Here is a 22,379-nt window from a genome sequence, read left to right on the forward strand (position 1 = left end):
ATTTTTTATATTCGAATTTGCCTCTCGAAGAAATTCAAGTAAATCATCCCAAGCGTATTCAGCACAGCTTAGGGTAAGAAACCAGGTAGGGGATCCTAAGTTCCCTAGCATTCATTTAAGTTCTCCATGACAACGGTACCAATACACATTAGTACCACGCTGACATGCCATCAAATTAATCAGCTGAGATTCTAAATGATCATCTCTCTGTTGTACTTTATCCATAAATTCCTTTGCAGAAACATTTTGAAGATGTACTCCTGTTTTTAATATGTGGTTTACTGCGTATGAAGGTCCAGACAAGTCACTCTCAAACAAAAGATGAAATATATATGGGATACATTGTCAAAATATTGGATCTTCTGCATACAATCTTTTTTTTTTTTTTTAATTTTTTAAAACCTTTATTATATCAAAGCACACAGCTATTCAGCCTAACATCCCGAAGGCAAGCCAGCATGGTGTCAGGAGAAGTATAGTGCACAGCGATTCATATCAGGACAATGCAGGTTGTTTTTTATTTTATATACAAACAAGAACCAAACAGAGGCGCCAAAGGGCGCAGAAGAGAGGCAATGGAGAAAAAGGAATGCAAATGAGTCAGTAGGAGGCGTCAGAGGTCAGGTAAGGTTTAAAGAAGAACGTAAGTAGGATGTAGGAAGGGGGGGAGGAAGGAGCAGGAGAATTACAACATGGTGATATAGCTGGTGTCATCTGCTACGGCGACAGGTGTTCATCGCGGGGAATAGGCTCCGGTGGTGAAGGACTGGGTTATTTAGAACCCAGCGGTGCCAGGGCACAACACCTGAAACCTTCGTGGGTAACCTGCTCCGGCGTACGAATCACAGAGACACGGGACACTTCCTTCGGCGTCAAAGATTCAAGGTTTATTTGCTGCAGGGAAACACAGAAATCACGGAAGTACAACCAGTGTAGTTCAGAGTGACTGCTTCAAATTGGTTCTGCGGATCGCTCCTTTTATACATGGTTTTCCCATAGAGTTACATTGAACACAAAAGTTTATGACCCGGTTCCCACAATTATCCCCCAGAGGGGTCGCTTTGGTCACTTTGATACACACAAGGCCCGGAACATAAGTGCGGAAACATTTGGCGGTTCCCAACTGTAAAAACCCATCTTCCCAACATTAGTGCATTCCAATCGGCAATAAAACAGATCAAAATAGGAACAAGAACAGGTGTAGAGGAAGACGGAGACAGTGGGGAGATCGGGAAGGGTGTAAAAGGGAGGTATCGAGAAACACGAGATACAGGCATCAAAGGGACGTGCCTAATGAGATGCACGGCTAAGACAATAAACCGGCACGGCGAGATGAGCCTCGAGCGGGGCCATCTGCCTTACAGTATCATCCCCCTCATCATAAAGACACTTACAAAGGACATGTGTCTTCCGCAAATATCTTGCGGGTCCCAGGGTCGCGAAACGGACAGCGTCCGTTCGCTGGCTACTTGAGGGCAAGAGACAAAATGGATGCCGTATCTAAGATGGAACCCGTGGGTACAGATAGAAATACCCACGTAACAGACGAACGGTTTAGGTTAGCGCAGCGAAACTACGTACACCCACTAAACTTGTCATTTGCGGTTCATAGATACCAGACTCGACCATATTCGTGCGAGTCGAAAACACCACTTACAATTGTCACGGAACCTCAGACGCTCCTTTTGCCCTCATGTAGGCAAGCACTAGTCGGAATCATACTCAATATTCATCAGACCATCTAGATATTGCTGTAGCATAGCTCTGTCCAACCGAGTCCCCTTGGTAACAGGAGGCTGTCTCATACACGTTGTAGCACAGAGGCCACATAAGGCAGGACCGCACTGCACACAAAGGCAACACGTGAACAGGAACGCCACAACGACTCCGATGATCATCAGAATCTTCCAACCCCAAGTCGACATCAGGCCCCAAAACCACCCAAGTAACGTCCAATCCCCTACATCCACGTGTATGGATTCGGAGATCTTATGCAACTTCGAGATGGCTTGATAAACGGTCGGAGCATTATCAGGAATGAAAATACAGCAGCTCGAATGGATCACCTTACATACCCCACCACGATCTGCTAAGATCACGTCTAAAACCATACGGTTTTGTAACGTCATAAGTCTATCCGCCTGAAGTTTTGTGGTGATATTACCAAGGGCACTGGCAGTAATGTTAGCTGTCGATTCCACCACTCGAGTCAACTGTCTCAGGTTCCTACTATTAACCATAGGTCCCCAAAACGGGAGGAAACCCTTGAAAAAGTCTCCTGCCTCTTGACCGGCAGTGTCCTCTTCGCTAATTACGCCTCTCACAACTCTAGTCTTGTGATAATCTGCATCTACAGTAAACGTCGGAGGCAACAAATTTGCGATAAAACATGAGCCCATAAAGTCAGAGGGCAACCATGCATACGCACGATCATGGCAGATAAAGTATGTACCCTTGGCAGCCAGAAACACAGGGGACGAGACCATCGGCAGAATGTAATTTTCAGTGCAAGCACTCTCTCCAAGTCGGGCTTTCGATCTTCGGCTACGACCTATGAGACAAAAATTACCAATGTGGGGTACGATTCATATCGGAGGTGAGCTTTTGAGCTGTTTTTCACTAGTGAACACACTATACTCGCCTCTACTCAGGACCCTGTAGGCTTGTACCTCTTCTTCAGGAATAAGCGAGGGATCATAGATATCACTATCTAAATCCTCTATTGCTATAGACAAAGGTTTTTGATACGAGGTAGGACCAGAGTAGGGGGAGCGTGGTTCTCGAATGGGGTGGAAACCTAGTGCGCTTCGAAACATTGTTTGAAATGCTCGAGCAGACCCTTGGGAACTATACGGCAACACCAGATATAGGATTCCCTTATCAGTAGTATGTGGCATCAACCCACACACCCAACAATTAGTAGTGTTAACCACTAACTGATGCTGATGGAGGAGCTGAATAAAGGAATTGTTGCGGAATTCTGCACGTCTAGCCTGCTCGTGTTCAGGTAGGATATGAAAAGAATGAGGGGAAGCAGTGGAGGTAAGTTTAAGGTCAGGGGTAGGAGTAGGTGTAGCAGAAGGTAAGAAGTAAGACATTGTGTAATACACCCCACCCGCCATTAATGCAGAAACAATCAAAAACAATACGAATATTTGAAACATAAAACATTTGGTACGAATAAGTTGCTGCAGCTTGAATCTTTGAGCTTGAGCTTCTTCCAAATCCATCAACTTCCAAAATGCCATTCCCTACGACCGTCCGCAACGTATCTTGACGCACTTCGTTCTGTGTAGCAATAGTCAATCCCTAGGAGTTCCCAGGAACCGACGGTCTTTAACCTAGCGTCAAGACCAACTAAGCAGAAGGAAGTACGCGCGCGGCCCTACGGCCTTTATTGCACAAATATATATATATATATATATATGCAAAAACAATGTTTCTCAGCTGTGGAAGCAAAAGGTGTAAGGAACAAAACTCAATGAATATATACAAAAATAATCACAATAATACGAATGTTCAAACTGATCACGGAAAGCGGGATAATACAATTGTCATGGAACAGAACAGGATCTTTTATTAGTCTCTGGTGCTAGATCGCAAAAAGTATCGGGCTTTCCCAGGACGTGTCTGCTCGTCAAACAAAGGATCCTTTGATGAGACAACGTCCTGCTGATCAGTTGAGTGTTCTGGTCTTGAGTCTTTTGATGACAAATGTTCAACGGTGTCTTTCTGCTGCACTGAGGATTCTCCGACAGGTTGTGCGTCGCTAAAAGGTACAAACGCCGGCAATCCTTCGGTTTCAGTTGATGCAATGCCTCTCCTCACCCACGGGTCTGCCGGCAAAGGGATAGGGACTTTTTTGGTGTGGGTGGCGTGCACCCAGTTTTTCCGTCCCTCAAGACGAACAGCAGTCCTCGTGGCAAGGAGAACCTGGTAGGGTCCAGTGAACCTCGGATCCAAATTGTTCTTGCGCGAAAAGTTGCGCGTCACCACCCAATCTCCGGGCTGGAGCTGGTGGCCTGGACCCTCCGTCTGCGTCGGCAGTGCGTCGTGAACCTGTTGGTGAATTAACCTCAGTTTAGCAGTCAAGTCATGAAGATAATCGATCAACATTGGATATTCAAGATCACAGAACATCCCTGGCCTAGGAACCCCCCAAACATTCGCAGGACGACCGAACACTATTTCATAGGGACTAAGCCCTACTCGGGAGTGTACAGTCGCCCTAGTTGACAATAATGCTAAGGGTAAAGCGTCAGGCCACGAAAGACCAGTCGTAGCCTGAATCTTTGCTAGTTTTAGTTTAAGGGTGCCGTTATACCCTTCAACCAAACCAGCTGACTGGGGATGATTGGCACTATGGAATTTCTGATTAATCCCAAGGCCCTTACACACACTCTTCATCACGCTCCCCACAAACTCACTTCCGTTATCTGACCACACGACTCTAGGCATTCCGTACCGAGGAAAGTATTCCTTCAGTAGGATTTTCGCAGTAGACAAAGCAGTATTGTCTTTGAGAGGATAGGCCTCGATCCATCGGGAGAATGCGCAAACCACAACTAAAATGTACTTCAGGTTATTGCATCGCTCCATATGGATGAAGTCCAATTGAATCACCTCAAAGGGACATGAAGGGGGAGCAAAACTGCCAGGAGGAGTTGGGGTTCCCTTGCCAGGATTGTACAACATGCACACCATACAATTCTTAACCAAGCGTTCAGCACATTTCGTGATACCATCATTCTTCCACACCGGGGACAGCAGTTTACAAATGCCTTTCGCGCTAATATGTGCTAACCCATGTGCCATTGTCACAACGGCCAGTACATACGCATCAGGCAACAACCATCTTTTCTGATCCGACAAATCAATCCAACAACCATTCGCATCCAACTTTCCCGTACTTTCTTTCCACTTCGTTTTTTCAGACTCTGTGGCCTCTTTCTGAATTTCTTTCACACTCTCAATAGTGTCTTCGCACATACTCGACTCTATAGGCCACCTAACCGAACTCATCACATACATTCGAGTGCTAAGGTTCCGGGCAGTCTCCTTAGCAATCTCATCCGCAAACGCATTACCACGACCAACATCATCCGTCACCTTACGATGCGCACTACATTTAACAATCGCTACCTGCTTAGGCAACGTAAGTGCATCTAAGAGGTCGTTCACAAGCTGGCCATGCTGAATCTTCGTACCATGCGATGTCAGAAAACCTCTCTCTCTCCACAACCGTCCAAAACTATGGGCGACGCCAAACGCATATTGGCTGTCGGTAAACACATTCACACGTTTCCCTTTCGCTAACACACACGCTCTGGTGAGAGCGATCAGCTCTGCAGCTTGGGCAGAATTCTGATTCAATCTTGCAGTCTCAACAACAGTATTCAACGTTACAACAGCATAGGCAGTAGTCACATCGCCATTCGGCAACTTGAAACATGAACCATCCACATACAGCGTTCCATCTGGGTCTTCCAATGGGGTGTTTTTAAGGTCCACTCGACCTTTTGTTTCCTCCTCTGTCCTCAAATAACAATCATGCTCTGTTATTTCATCTGACTCTGAGCTAATTGGTAACAAAGTTGCCGGGTTCAGGACATTACAACGTTTTATTTGAATGTGGCTTGCCAACAGCGTCAACTCATACCCAGACAACCTCGCACTCGTCAAGTGCTGAGTTTTCGTACGATTCAAAAGAGTGTCGACTGCATGCGGAACCATTACCGTAAGCATATTATCCATGACCAATCCTGCTGATTGTCGGATGGAGACCGCAGCTGCCGCTGTTGCTCTCAAGCAACTCGGCAACGCTCTAGCTACTAGGTCCAAGGTCGAGGAAAAATATGCACATGGACGTTGCTTACCACCAAAAGGTTGCGTTAAGACACTCAACGCACAACCTTCTCTTTCGTGAACATATAATGTAAACGGCTTGCTATAGTCAGGAGTACCTAACACAGGAGCCAAACACAATGAATCACGTAATTCAGAAAAACTTTTCCGACATTCTTCCGTCCATGGTAAAGGAGTTGAAACATCCTTGCACGTAAGAGCCACTAATGGTTTCGCTAGCAATGAAAAGTTAGGAATCCATTGCCTGCAGTACGACGTGATACCTAGAAAGGCACGCACATCTCTTTGGGTTTTTGGCACAGCCATTCGTGCAATTGCTGCAATTCTCTCTGGGGTCAACCGCCTTCCCCCCTTTGACAATAAGTGACCTAGATAGGTTACTTCTTGACAACAATATTGGAGTTTAGAAGGTGACACCTTGTGATTTGACTCGCAGAGATGTTGCAGCAACGACACCGTAGCAATTTTGCAAACGTCCTGAGTATCTGCAGCCACCAATAGGTCATCGACGTATTGGATTAAGGCCGCCCCAGCCGGCAACGTAAACGCATCCAGCTGACCCTTCAAGGCTTGACTGTAAATCGATGGACTCTCACAGTAGCCCTGAGGAGCGCGTTTGAACCGGAAGCTGCGTCCACCGAGAGAGAAACCGAAAAGGTCCCTGCTCTCCTCTGCAATCGGGATGCTGAAGAACGCATTCTTCAAGTCAATCACCGAAAACCACGATGCAGAAGCTGGAATCAGAGTCAGTAGCGCTGTGATGTCAGGCACAACGGGGAACTGAGGAATCACAATTTTATTTACTTCCCGTAAATCGATAACAAAACGATAAACGGGTGGTTTCGAAGGATCAGTACGTTTAAGAATGGGCAGTACAGGGCTGTTGCACACGTTTCCCCGAGTCTCTTCAATAACGTCTTTCTCGATCAAATCATAGATGATCGCTAACAATGCTCGTTCACCATCAAGAGAGATCCGATACTGGGGAATACGTGGCAATCGCACATTAGATTTCAGCTGAACAACATAAGGGGAGATGTCAAGCAGGCCCACATCATTGGGACCTGTTGCCCACAAAGACGCTGGAAGAGAACTCAATTCCGGTGGAAGCTTATCGAGGGACAAATACATAGGAGAGACAACCCTCTCTCCTAACGTAAGCTTTACACCCGCAGGAGAACAATACAAAGTTGCATACAAACGTTTAAGCAAATCCAGACCCAAAAGATTTTCACCACAACCAGTAGTCAAAATCAACGGAGCTTCTAGCTCACGAGGCCCAATTGTAAGGGGCAAAGGGCGAGAAACTGGATTGCTAACGGGGGCGCCAGAGAATCCAACGGAAACATTTGTTAAGCCAGACAAAGGTGCGCCAGGGAGTGTCGAATGCTTCATAGAACTTTTCGCTGCACCAGTGTCCAACAGAAAAGGCTCAACGACGCCCGATGTAGCAACTGCGACGTAAGGCCCTCTCTGATCAACCGGAACTGATACCACTCCCTCTCCTTGTCTTTGGCTGTCCTAGTAATTACTGTTGTCAGTTCCCTGATCGACGTAATAATCGTCTACATTGTACTGCGCAGATCGGCCTTGCGATGATCCACGTTGATCAAAACAGTTATTAGAGTTTGATGAGTTATCTGAACGATCATTTTGAACACCGCGACCCCTACCACGTGGTGCCTGCTGTGAACCACCACGACCTCCTCTAGACGAATTACCACTATTTCGATCGTTCAGAACGGGACAATTGAATTTGATATGACCCTCCTGTCTACAATAGGCACATTGATTGTACCCTAACGAGGATCTTTGGAAAGAGGAGTCATTACGAGGTTGTGATCGGTTCGATTGCGACTGCGATCTATTCTGTTGGGGCGCATTCTGATTCGAACGTGGAGGAAACGCTTGCTGAAGCAACACTTTAGTTTTAAGCTCTTTCGTCTTTTTATCAGCGCGGTCGCTCTCTTCTTTCTCTCTGTTCTCATAATATTGTGCCGTGGCCAATATCTGAGCTGAAGTAGAAACGGCCCACGCACTCTCTGAATTCTTTAATTTATTGCTCAAATCGGGCAATAAGTTGGAAACAAATTTATCCACGAACAACCTTTGACCACCCTCAGTGCTCATATCCTGACCACTATGATCAATGAATGCCTCCTCAAACCTCGTAAAGAAGTCGGAGACACTCTCGTCCTTCTTCTGTTTACAAGCTGATAGTTTGTCCCAATTTACCCTCATAGCTGGCATAAGAGTTTTCATTAACGTTATTATTCTTTGAGGGAGAGCAGCAATCAACTGGTCGGGTTTAGCACCACCAGTTTGTAACCCATCAGCCGCTATAATGGCCGCCCAATCACCACCTAATTCATTGGGATGGTTTTCCTGACGAATCTTAGCCCATACCGGTTGCGGAACAACATTGCCAAACAACATATCAATATCGGCAAGATTCATTATCGTAGCGTCTACGAGCTGCGATAATTCCTTGTAGTACCCTGCAGGATTTTTACGAGGGTCAGGCAGAGATTGCTTCACCTGTAACACTTCTGAGCGTTTCCATGGGAGATGTATCCACACTCTCTGGAAATGCGCCAATGTCGCAGGGTTAGCATTAGGATCAGCTGGCATCCATACCGGTGGGACTTCGCGCATAGGAAATTGACCAGATTCATCTGGCAGTCTTTCAACATCCTCAACAAACAAGGCTTGGGGTATAGGAGTGGGACGAAAAGATAGCAACCGCTCAACAGCACGTCGAACGTTGGTATCCACTATCAGTCCAGTTGAGAACTGAAGCTGTAGATCAGACAAAGCGGTCAGCACCTCGTCAGGTGCGTCGGCCGATATCTGATTGCGAAGGACCTTACACATTTCTTCGAACACAAATCTCTGGGTTGGTATATTAAATTGACAAAATGTGTCGAGTACAACGCGTGGCGGATTTCGAAGAGGATGCATCATCCAACCCATCGCCATATTATATAGCGAAGCGCGTTCTCTGTTACCAGGAAGCTGACTACGTCTCTGAGGACCATCCGAACCAGCGGACCCAAGAACAGGTCCGAGCGAATGAAAGAAACTAGCCGCAAGAGGAGAATTACGACTACGAGTAGAGGGAGAAGTATAGGACACAGGACTAACAAGTGAAGGAGTAGAAACAGAAGCAACAACAGGAGTTAACAGAGCAGGTGCAGTAGCGGGAGCAGGAGTATGTGGAAGCGGAGGAGCAGTAGGGATAGCGACAGGCAAAGGAGCAGGAACAGTCGGAAGAACGGGTACAGGTTGAGGAACAGGCAAAGGAAGAATAGGTGCAGGAACAGGTACAGGGGGAAGCACAGGAGCTGTGGTACCCTGCACATACGGAGGTGGCGACTTCATAAGATAGGACATTAAAGGATCCTCAACTGGTTCTTCCTTCTTATCCGACTCCGTAGGCAAAGCAGGATAGCATTTATCTATGGACATACGCTGTAGCCTATCAAACACTTCCTTTTCCTTAACCTCCATATCACGCTGAAACTGCTCTGCTTTCTTTACAATGGTAGCAACATTATCTCGCTGATTTCGTTTAGTCTGTCTGATTTCTTTCTGTTTGGCTTCTTACGCCACAACCGAAAGGCATCAAACATGGCCGGCCTTGACTTTTTCGCAAATAATTTAGCCTCTAAGTTATCTAAAATCGGGGTTTCAAAGCTACCATGAGGTGGCCAACTAAGGACACCGTCTTTCTTCATATAGCGGATCCAGTAATCATTAAAAGTAATCGGGCCTAGCCCATGTTTACTGTATAATTCATAAGTCGGAGTTCCAACCGGAGGTATCGGACACGAGTCCTCCAGTCGGGAATCCACACCGCAAGGTCTAAAACAACTAAACAAAGTACTACGACTAGGCATCTTGCACACTAGCCGAGTTTCACAAACTTCAAGGGTTACGGGATTTACCAAGTCCCAGCAAAGAGCAAAAACCCTCGTTTTTTTGGCGGCTGCAGTCGTCAAACAATACAACAAAGGACCAAGAACTACAAATGCAATGGAACCATGCAACCACTAAGCAACCACAACCAAGAACTCTGGGAGCGACCCACAAATACTTAACTCAAAGATCGATGGCGTCACCAGGAAGGCCCGTCAATCGTCTCGCTCTACCAAGGTCTACGCCAGGCGCCAAAACAGGTCTACAGTCAGGGCAGCAGTCCGTCGCAGCCGTCCGGAGGCGGGAATCTTCGCGGGAAAAGTCTTCGGGCCACTTATTTCGACAACAGGATCGATGAAGCGGAGTGCACCTTCCCTCGGAGATTTCACACGAAGTTCCTCACGATCGTCGGGCTTGGACCGGTACCACTGATGCAGCCCCACGTTGGGCGCCAACTGAAGGACTGGGTTATTTAGAACCCAGCGGTGCCAGGGCACAACACCTGAAACCTTCGTGGGTAACCTGCTCCGGCGTACGAATCACAGAGACACGGGACACTTCCTTCGGCGTCAAAGATTCAAGGTTTATTTGCTGCAGGGAAACACAGAAATCACGGAAGTACAACCAGTGTAGTTCAGAGTGACTGCTTCAAATTGGTTCTGCGGATCGCTCCTTTTATACATGGTTTTCCCATAGAGTTACATTGAACACAAACGTTTATGACCCGGTTCCCACAATTATCCCCCAGAGGGGTCGCTTTGGTCACTTTGATACACACAAGGCCCGGAACATAAGTGCGGAAACATTTGGCGGTTCCCAACTGTAAAAACCCATCTTCCCAACATTAGTGCATTCCAATCGGCAATAAAACAGATCAAAATAGGAACAAGAACAGGTGTAGAGGAAGACGGAGACAGTGGGGAGATCGGGAAGGGTGTAAAAGGGAGGTATCGAGAAACACGAGATACAGGCATCAAAGGGACGTGCCTAATGAGATGCACGGCTAGAACAATAAACCGGCACGGCGAGATGAGCCTCGAGCGGGGCCATCTGCCTTACAGTATCATCCCCCTCATCATAAAGACACTTACAAAGGACATGTGTCTTCCGCAAATATCTTGCGGGTCCCAGGGTCGCGAAACGGACAGCGTCCGTTCGCTGGCTACTTGAGGGCAAGAGACAAAATGGATGCCGTATCTAAGATGGAACCCGTGGGAACAGATAGAAATACCCACGTAACAGACGAACGGTTTAGGTTAGCGCAGCGAAACTACGTACACCCACTAAACTCGTCATTTGCGGTTCATAGATACCAGACTCGACCATATTCGTGCGAGTCGAAAACACCACTTACAATTGTCACGGAACCTCAGTGGTAGGCACAGGTCACCTCTGTATGCATTCCATGCCCCCCACACCTTATTCCATGTCTGAGGCCTCCCCCTGGCAGTATACACAGTCTTCTCACGTAGCATGCACCAATCCATATTGGCCTTCCATTGCACCACCAGGGGGGCCGTGTTAGAGCCCCATTTCTGCGCTATATCCCTCTTAGCAACCATGTTGCCCAGTGTAGCCCAACGAGTCTGCGCCGTGTTGTAGTCATTCGGCTCCCAAACATTGAGGAGGCACCGACGCGCCTCTGCTGCCAACTCAACTCCAGTCACCTCCCTCATCACTCGATGTACCCTCTCCCAATAAGGGGCAATAACGGGGCATTCCCATAAGATATGCATGAAAGTAGCCAGGGCTCCGCAGCCACGACGACAAAAGCCATCAGGCGAGAAGCCCATACGCACAAGCCGGGGGCCGGTAACATACACCCGGTGGAGGATTTTAAGCTGTACCAGCCGCAGACGCGAGGAAATGGCGACCTCCTTAGGGGAGGACACAGCACTCTGCCAGTCCTCATCGTCCAGTTCCAGGCCGTCGGCCACCCACTGTTCTCGCAAGCGCTGGAGGAGGTCGATTCTAACATTAATCAGCTTCTTGTAGGACAGAGAAATGGCGCTATCCGGCATATGCCCATCCAGAACTCTGTCCTCCAAGGGGGAGCTTTCGGGGATTTCGCCCTCCTCTGGTCTAGCGGCAGTCAGCGCGTGCTTGAGTTGGGCATAACGGAAAAACTCCGATCCACCCAATCGGTATTCCACCTGTAGTTGTGGAAAAGTCTTGACCTCACCTCTGACCAGCATGTCTTCCACCCTCGAAATACCTATGAGGTCCCATTTGTCAAAACCCTTGGTGTGCCAGAGCTTGCCCAGGATATCAGAATCATATAGAGGAGTGAATTTCGTCAGTCTGCCCTGCCAGCCCTGTATCTTAGTGATCGTTCGCCACGTGTGGACCGCTGCCTTGGTCGGGCCTGTGAGGCGCCGATCGAAGGATCTGGAATAGAGGGCGCGGTAATAGTTGCCTCCTTGCAAGAGCCACCTATCCATAGTATAGCCCGGGCTATCCACAGGGCCGTAGAGGCCATGGTTAATAGCGGTAAGTTGAGAGGACCAGTAGTACCTCCGCACATCTGGTAGTGCAATGCCCCCGTCATACCACGGCAGCGTAAGCTTCTGGATAGCGACGCGGGGCCGACCCTCCCAAAGCAGGGCACGCTGCAGGCTCTCAACCTCTCTAAAATAACGAGCCGGAACAAGGTCCTGAGTGTTCTGCAAGGCATATAAGAACCGGGGCAGGGACATCATTTTAAACAATGCCGCCCGACCCAGGAGAGAAAGCGGAAGCTAGCGCCAACTCTCCACATCCCTCCGCAGTCGTTGGAGCGGCGGGAGCAAGTTGTGGTCATACCTCGCCTTAGGATTACTCGATATATAGATTCCTAAGTACTTGAAACCTTGGCCGGCCAGTTGTATGTTACAACCTCTAGGGAGGCGCGGCGTGTCACCCTTAAGAATGTAAAGGGAGGATTTGGCCCAAATAATAATCAGGCCAGAGTAGCGCCCAAACAGCCTGAGCACGTCGCACGCCACAATAAGCGACTTACAGGGGGAGGTGAGGTAAAGCAGGATGTCGTCCGCATACAGGGAGACCCTGTCCTCAAAGCCCGGGGACCAGGTGATCCCATGCAAGGCAGGGTGTGAGCGTAGCATAGCCGCGAGTGGCTCGAGGGCCAGCGCAAACAGGAGTGGAGACAAGGGGCAACCCTGTCTAGTGCCACGGTGGAGCGCAAAAGAAGCAGACATGCGGCCGTTAACTGTGACAGCAGCCAGAGGGCATGCATAAAGAAGTTGCACCCAGCCCAGGAAGCCCGGTCCAAACCCAAGCTTTGCTAGTACCGCCCACAAGTAGTTCCACTCCAGGGAATCAAAGGCCATCGTGGCATCAAGGGAAGCAAGTACCGCCGGTTCCTTCAGGGCGTGAGCTCTGGCCATGACCCCGTGCAGGCGTCTCAGGTTGAGGGCAGTGTTGCGGCGGGGAATAAAACTGGATTGGTCCGGGTGCACCAGGTCGCTGATAACCCCGACCAGCTGATTAGCCAGTAGTTTAGCCAGGATCTTGGGCTCCGCGTTGAGGAGAGAAATGGGGCGGTATGATCTACAAACATCCCGCGGTTTGCCTTCCTTATGGATGACCACTATGGTGGCCAGCCGCTGGTCCAAGGGAAGGACACCCTCTTCACGGGCCCGGAGGAACATACTCCTCAAATAAGGAGAGATCACATCCGGCCGGATCTTGTATAGCTCAACCGGTATGCCATTGGGGCCGGTAGCTTTACCTGCTCGCAAGGCGCGGATCGCCAAAGCAATCTCGTCCGCGGTGATATCTCGATCCATATCGACACTTTCCTCTTCCGAAAGACAGGGGAGGTCAATCATTGAGAGGAATTCAGCTGAATCGGCCTCGGAGCGATCCGAGCCGGCTGTATAAACACCCCGGAAATAGTCTGCAAAAGACTCGGCAATGGCGCTCGGGTCTGTGACCACCACCCCGTCCTCGCCCAGGATTTCCGGGACCACCCGGCTTGCCATCTCCCGCCTGTCCAACCAGGCCAGCAGTTTACCGGCCTTATCACCGACGTCATAAATGCGGCCTTGCTGCTCCTTGGCCAAAACCAGGGCGGCATTCGTAGCGAGATCATGATACTCCGACTGTTTCAGGGAGAGTTCGTGTAGGAGAAAAGGGTCAGGCTCAGGCCCCAAACGGGACTCGAGATCCAGGACTTCTTCCTCCACATGCAGAAGTTCGGCATCACGAGCTCGCTTAGCCTCCGCAATGAGAGCCAGGGCTTCACCCCGCAACACAGTCTTGAACACCTCCCACAGGGTGACCGCAGAGCCAACGGAGCCCACATTTTCAGCGAAATACAAGTCGATGGCCTTAGCCAGGAGTGCACGTGTCTTGTGGTTGCGGAAATACCAAGGATTCACCGCTACCGGACGGCTGGACAGGACGACACCGAAGTCAAACGAGACCCACAACGGAGAGTGATCAGAGACGCCCCGTGCCAGAAAACGGGCCTCGGAAACGGCAGGCGACTGCGCCGCCAGGGTGAGAACATAATCTATACGGGACAGGCTCCCATGGGCACCGGAAAGGAACAAAAATTGGCGGAGCGCAGGATGCAGTAGCCGCCAACAATCCACCAGACCCATAGAGTCAAGGAAGGTCGGCAGCCACATTTGGGAGCCCCGTAGGTCCCTCGGCGGCTGGCGATCAAGGGTGCCAGAGCAGACTGAATTGAAATCGCCCCCTAGGATCAATAAGCCCGGAGGCAGGGACAAGATGGCGCCACCAAGGTCCTGAAAGGTAATAGATTGGAGGCCTGGGGGAACATAAACCGAAAGCAGCGCTAAGGAACGCCCCTCCCATCTTCCCGCAACAGCTGCGTAGCGTCCCCTATCATCAAGCAGTGTGACGTCTATTTCAAGGGGAAGGGACGCACGCACAAGGATGCCCGCCCCCCGGGAACCCGAGGAGAACCCAGAGTGGGCAACCATTTTGTAACCCTTACGATTTAGGGCCCTACAGGAGTTTCCCACCAAGTGCGTCTCTTGCAAAAGCACAACATCAGGCATGTGCCTCTTTATCAATTGAATTACCACCCCTCTCTTAACTCGGTCACCTAGTCCATTGACATTCCAGCTAAGCACTTTCAATTTCCTACCCCCCATCATCGAACAACCCGCCCCACCCGACGTCAACCAACTCAATCATCAATTTTGCAATAAGAAACACAGTCCATTGCCTTAAGAAAGAGAAAAAGAAAGAACAAGCAAACAATAAAACTTGCATAGTTGCACCCCCCACCCTGCACCCCGGCATATGACTAAAAAGCCCCCCCAACCAGCAGTGTGCCTGTCGCCCCATAACTACTCTACAAGAAGACACCCAGAGGAGTGAGGAATCTCCGTGAACACCCCCCGCCACCCTCCATGTACAGACAGGAAAATAGATACGGTATCATAAAGCTACATACGATAGTCATTAGAGGTAAATATAACAGACGATGAATCACCCACTATAGAGCCAAGTCTCATAGGTCCGGGCCGCCAGCAGCACCACCTTCATGTTCATCCTGTGCGTCTCGGCGCGTCGATAAAGTGTCCAGCCAGTCACTTACATTGTCAGCAAAGTCAAAGAAAAGGGCACGACCTTCGTGCTCGATCCGGAGCTTGGCAGGGAACATCATGGAATATTTGAATCCCAGGTCCCGTAGTCTTCGCTTCACCCCGGCGTAGCTCTGGCGTTGTCGCTGGACTGTCCTGGTGAAGTCCGGATAGAAATGGACGTCGGCATTCTGGAATTTAAGCGGTCCATGTCGTCTGGAAGCCTGCAGGACCGCGTCTCTATCACGGAAATTGAGCAGCCGGGCTACGATGGGTCTGGGTGCCACGCCCGACTTCGGCGGGCCACCCGGCACTCGGTGGGCACGCTCCACCGAGAAAAAGTTGCTGAGGCCAGGCGGTGCCAGATGGGTCTTGATCAGGTCTTCCACGAGGAGGTCCGTCGCCGCCTCCTCCGAACCCTCCGGTACACCGACAATGCGGACGTTCTGCCGCCTGGCACGGCTCTCAAAGTCCTCCAGCCGCCTTGCGAATTGCTCCGCATTCCTCTGCAGGTTTCGGACTTCAGTTTGTAAGTCCGAGACGTCTCCCGTCAGACTGGATGTCTTGATGTCCAAATTCTTGACCCGATCATTAGTTTTATCCAGGTCGGCCCTAATGAGAGTCAGGTCGACGGCCATACCATCCACCTTATGCGTAAGGACTTCATGCTGTTGCTGCATATCCGCCCGGAAGCTTGTAATGGCCCCCAGAATGTTGCTCAGAGTGGGCTCAGAGCCGTCCGGCGAGCCCGAGTGCGGGATATTCTTGGCAGGGGGTCCAGTAACAGGCGGCGTCTTTGGTTGGGTATAGCGCTCAATCCTGTTCTGTTGTTGCTGTGACTTGCCGCGGACGCCTTTGTTCGATGTCTTATCAGGGTCCCCCCTGCCCGCCATGTTAGGTCCGAAAGAACAAAGAGCTATGCCAGGCAAGTCCGAGCCCAAGGAGCCGGAGATGTGTCCGGGCCAGACCGTAGGTGGCCGTCTCAGGATCGCTCCGCTATCCAGAACACCTCGCCGTTGGTGAAGGCAGGCAGGCACTCCGCAGAGCGGCAGTGCGTAGTGGCGGAGTCCGGAGAGACAATGGCACTGCACTGGCACGGAGTCCCACTCGACGTAGCTCAGCGTAGGAAACACCGATTCGGGATCTGAAAACGGTTCTCGCCTCAGTGGACCATCAGCAACAAGTATCCACCCATGTGGATCAGGATTGCAGGCAGGATGTTTGCAGAGGATCGGAAGGTCCGCGGAGCTCCGGGCTTACGCGGCCATCTTGGTTGCCCGCGAAGCTCCTCCCTGCATACAATCTTGTTGTCCGATATTCAGATGCAGTAATCTGCACTGATCCTTCATCATATCATCCACTTTTTCACGTTGGTAAGAGCAGCGGAAAACAACGAGCTTCCAAACTTTTTCCCCGTACACTCATGGGACTCCCCTTTGCTTTTTTTCATTTGGAATAATTCAATAGTATTCCCCAAAACTTCTTTTGAATAAAGTAGATGTACACTATAATGTTCATAGATTTCTTCATTTTGGACATGTCCACTTTTTCAATTTGACCACTTGACTTTTCAGTTTCATCTCCTAAAAGTATTTCTTCTTCTTCCACATACACTTTTTCATAGTACTCATTGTTTTTTATAAGATATAATGTTGCCTTTTGCAGTTTCCTAACATCCACTAACTCTTGCCAGGTTTTCTAACTCTTAGTAGGAACACAATCAACTAGAATAACTAGTGGTTCACTTTCTACATTCTCTACACCAATAGTTTAAATATTTTTCTTTAAATGTAGAGGTAAATATACAACACTTCCTTTTAATCCTCTCTGTAAATCTGTAGGAGGCAATTTACCTGTTTTAGGCTACATACGAACAATAGCTTGAAATGGGTGCACACATTGAATCAGAATAGAACCATCCGTATTTAAATCTATCAGTTATGGAGGAATAGTTACCAACTCTAGATTATTATGAACAGCACTAGGGGGCATTTAATTTTCGTCTACTTTGTTATAACAATATTTACAAATACGCTGATCAGAACTCAAATCAAAACAAATCTCTACCAACAAATAAGTTGCAAATTACTTCCACTTATCATCATTTTCTCTTTCACTTTTTAAATACAAATCAACACTCCTAGTCTGATCTTTATAGTGAGTTCGCCGGTAACAAATACAAGAATAATTTGGCATTTCACCTGAAATCCCCTTAACATTTTTAATTTGCTCTTTCCATTTTTTTGTAGTAGTATGTTGCACATTCTCCTCAACATTTTCTTCTATTAATGTATCAGTTTCCACAGGTAAACAACCATTACTTCGCATCTTTTACTTCGCACTTCTTTTAATTAGCATCTTTTACTTAGCATTGTCTTTTACTTTGCATGCTTTTACTTAGCATGCCTTTACTTCGCATATGCCTTTACTTAGCATATGCCGTTACTTCTCAGGAGAAGAGTGGATCCATGGTTGAAGGTGAAGAGAGGGACCACGGGCAGAGAGAGGTAAGTGGGGCAGTGTAGTTAGGGTAGTGCAGTAGTGTATGTGTAGTGTAGGGTGTAGTGTTTTAGTGTTTAGGGTAGTGTTGTAGTGTATGTGTAGTGTAGGGGGTAGTGTTTTAGGGTTTCAGTTAGTGTTGTAGTGTAGGGGGTAGTGTTTTAGGGTTTAGGGTAGTGTTGTAGTGTACGTGTAGTGCAGGGTAGTGTTTTAGGGTTTAGGGTAGTGTTGTAGTGTATGTGTAGTGTAGGGGTAGTGTTTTAGGGTGTAGGGTAGTGCTGTAGTGTATGTGTAGTGCAGGGTAGTGTTTTAGGGTTTAGGGTTGTGTTGTAGTGTATGTGTAATGTAGGGGGTAGAGTTTTAGGGTTTAGGGTAGAGTTGTAGAGTATGTGTAGTGTAGGGGGTAGTGAGTTAGGGTTTAGGGTAGTGTTGTAGTGTAGGGGATGTTTTTTAGGGTTTAGGGTGGTGTTGTAGTTTATGTGTACTGTAGGGGAAGTGTTTTAGGGTTTAGGGTAGTAATGTAGTGTATGTGCAGTGCAGGGTATTGATTTAGGGTTTTGGGAAGTGTAGGGGGCGTGGAGGGTAGTGTTGGTGTGTAAGGAAACAATTTAAAAAAAAGAATCTTTTTGCGTAGTAAAGTAATGTACTGCTGAGTAATGCCTATTTAATGCTTTTAATTGTTTTTGCGATGTAATGGTATGCGTAGTAAAATACTGCTGAGTAAAGGTATTTGCGAAGTAAAAACTTTGTAGAAAAGGCAATGCTAAGTAATAGCATGCTAACTAACGTCATACATTCGTTTCTGCACTCTCTTGTTCAGGACCAAAGTAACAAAACTCAATTTCATCACAAACCTTCCTCACATCTGATACTGACCCACACAAAAGAGCCTTGTTCAACTCATTTAACATTAGTGTTGGACTTTTTGCGTAATACAATCTTCTGACTAACTTCCGCATTTGAGAATGATGTACTGCTAACATCCTGAAATGAGGTAAAACACTTTTACATACTTTTCTAGAAAGATAAGCTAGAGAATGACCTTGCAAACCAGTATTTATTCTCACTCTGCACGGATCTAGTCCTTGCAACATCTTAATCTTTTGTTTAACACTTTTTTTTACTATATTATCATAAGAAGGTGCGTAAAATATCAATAGATTCCTTTCCCATACTACATATACTACAGCAATCCCAAGTATAAACTGGGGCTTTAGGACGTCTCCCTAGAACTTCATTAGTTAACACTTGTTCTACATTTCTGGGAACCACCTTCTCTTTCTCAATTGGATAACCATTTCTAACCTCATAAGCTTGACCACTGGATTCAACTGCATGCAATAAATTATTGGTCTGAAAATAACTCTCTTCTTTAAAGAAAGGCTCTGAACTCAAACTGTGTTTCCATTCACCCAAAACAAAAAAATATCAAAAAATTAGTTCTGTTAATTACTCTTTTCTTCTTACTTTTGGCCTTCATAAAATGGAATGATTCATCTAGTGATCGAATTCTGTTTAAAACTAAAATGAATAATTTCCTTTTTAATTCAAAAGCCTTCTCTACACTCATTTCTACTTCCTTCTACTTTTTATAAAATAGTGTTCTTTTTTGTATTTCTTCACATCTTTCAGCAAATTACAAACAGCTCTGTAGAACATTTTCTTTATAATTTCTGCATACTGACTTTTCCTCCTTTTACCATACATTGTGTCTTTTGAATGTGATTTCGTTTTAGGTACGTTTCTTTTCTAATTAATACATTTTTGTTGAAGCATTCTTTGAACTTTCATCAATGTGCACGTTTTCTATAGGCTTTGACAGTTGTGTTGTTCTATTACCGGAAGACTTATTCCTTTTCCCCACATGTTGTTGGTCATCCAATACTTGTTGAATTTTCTTCAAATAATAGCCCTTTTTATGTCCTTTTCTCTTTGCTGATTTTTTAGGTATGATGAGTTGATTTTAATGATGATAAACAATATCTGTAAAAAAAAAAAATATATATATATATACAATTATACTTTTCTCTTACTAAACAAACACATTGTATATAGAAACCATTTAAGCACTTTTTTTATAATCACTAATTGAAATTGTAATTGAAGGTGTGAAAGACAAGTGTGTAGGTGGTTAGAGGAATGCATGTGCAATGGACAGGGGTGTGAACCAGATCATGTGTTAAGGTCTGGGACATTGTATGAGTACTTAGGTACTGACAGAATAATAGGAGTACTGCAAGGAGAGTGCCTAGATGAATGTATCAGTGTTTGGGTTTTGGCGCAGTGCTTGGATTAGTAGATGGTGCTGGATAGCTGACTGGAGGAGTGTCAGGGTGTTTGCTGGAGTGTATAGGTACTGCCTTGGTAATTGAAAATGTGAAACAAAAGTGTGTAGGTGGTTAGAGAACTACATGCTTAGTAGACAGGAGTTTGTAGCAGTGCATCTTTTAAGGCCTGGGTCACTGCATGAGTACTTGGGTACTGAAAGAATGATTAGAGAACTGCAAGGAGAGTGTCTGGGTGATTTTATAAGTGGTTGGGTTTTGGCGCAGTGAATGGATTAGTACATGGTGCTGAATGGGTCACTAGAGGAGTAAAAGGGGAGTGACAGGGTGTTTGATGGAGTGTATGCATACTGACTGGGTAATTGAAGGTGTGAAAGACAAGTGTGAAGGTGATTTGAGGACTGCCTGCGTAGTGGACAGGAATTTGTAGCAGTGCATGTGTTAAGGCCTGGGTCACTGCATGAGTACTTGGGTACTGACTGAATGATTAGAGTACTGAAAAGAGAGTGCCTGGATGAATTTATAAGTGGTTGGGTTTTGGCACAGTGAATGGATAAGTGCATGCTGCTGAATGGGTCACTAGAGAACTGCAAGGAGAGTGACCAGATGGTTGCTGGAGTGTATGCATACTGACTGGGGAATTGAAGGTGTGAAAGACAAGTGGGTAGGTGGTTAGAGGACTACATGTGTAGTGGACTGTGGTTTGTAGCAGTACATGTGTTAAGGTCTGGGTCATTGAATGAGTACTTGGGTACCGACTGAATGATTAGAGTACTGCAAGGAGAGTGTCTGGATGAATTTATACGTGTTTGGGTTTTGGCACAGTGAATAAATTAGAGCATGGTGCTGAATGGGTAACTGTAGGAGTGCAAGGGGCGTGACAGGGCATTTGCTGGAGTGGATGGATACTGCTTGGGGAATTGAAGGTGTGAAAGAAAAGTGTGAAGGTGGTTAGAGGACTGCATATATAGACTACAGGGATTTATAGTAGTGCATGTGTTAAGGCCTGGGTCACTGCATGACTACTTGGGTACTGACTGAATGATTAGAGAACTGCAAGGAGAGTTCCTGGGTGAATTTATGAGTTGTTTGGTTTTGGTGGAGTGAATGGATTAGTACATGGTGATGAATAGGTCACTAGAGGAGTGCAAGGGGATTGACAGGGTGTTTGCTGGAAAGTATGGATACTGACTGGGGAATTTAAGGTGTGAAAGACAAGTGTGTAGGTGGTTAGAGGACTGAACGCATAGTGGACAGGGGTTTGTTGCAGTGCATGTGTTAAGCCTGGGGTACTACATGACTACTTGGATACTGACTCAATGATTAGAGTACTGCAAGGAGAGTGCCTGGGTGAATTTATTAGTGTTTAGGATTTTTTGACGCAGTGAATGGATTATTACATGGTGTTGGATGGCTTATTGGAGAAGTGCAATTACAAAGACTTACTAGTCTGGAAGTGGTTAGGTGACTGCATACATTCTACAAATTTCACACCACTGCTAGTGTGAATGCCTGAATCATTCTGCGAATCCATAAGCAGTGACTGAGTTCTAATACTACTAAAACTTGACAACAGGATAGGTTTTTAATCAGATATGTGTCAGCAAAAAGATGAAGTAACCACATGCTTCTGTCACAGTGGTTGCACAAGTACACACAGACTGACAATGTGATTCTAGACAAGGAAGAATATTCCCTGGAATTTAGCAGAGAGACTCACTAGTCTGGAAGTTGTTAGGTGACTGCATACATTCTACACATTTCACTACAGCACTGCTAGTGTGAATGCCTGACTTCTTTTGCGAATGCATAAGCAATGACTGGGTTCAAATACTACTGAAATTTGACAACAGGATAGGTCCCGTACTCACTAAGCCACTGGATTCAAGCTATACTGGCTGAAGACGGCTGATAGCCAGAAACCGGTCCTAGGATGCTTGATTCCGGTCCAGGGAAGACATGGCTTGGCAGTTCGGGCTGGACTGTTCCCATGAGGTACAGGGTCCAGACTGATTTGCACATGGCCATGTATGAACTGGGGTGGCTTGGTGAGCAAAATAACGATGGATTAAACCCAGATCTGTGACTGGGGGTGAATGTTTTGCCATTGTGCAACACTCCGTCCATCATCTTGTGTATTTTGCTGTTCACCCTATGTGGGAAGGGTATGCCCAGATGTGGGTCCCGTGCTCACTAAGCCAATGGAGTCAAGCTATCCTGGCTGAAGACGGCTGATAACCAGAAACCGGTC

The sequence above is a fragment of the Lissotriton vulgaris genome, chromosome 3_1 (genome assembly GCF_964263255.1).
Source record: "Lissotriton vulgaris chromosome 3_1, aLisVul1.2, whole genome shotgun sequence".
Taxonomy (NCBI): Eukaryota; Metazoa; Chordata; class Amphibia; order Caudata; family Salamandridae; genus Lissotriton; species Lissotriton vulgaris.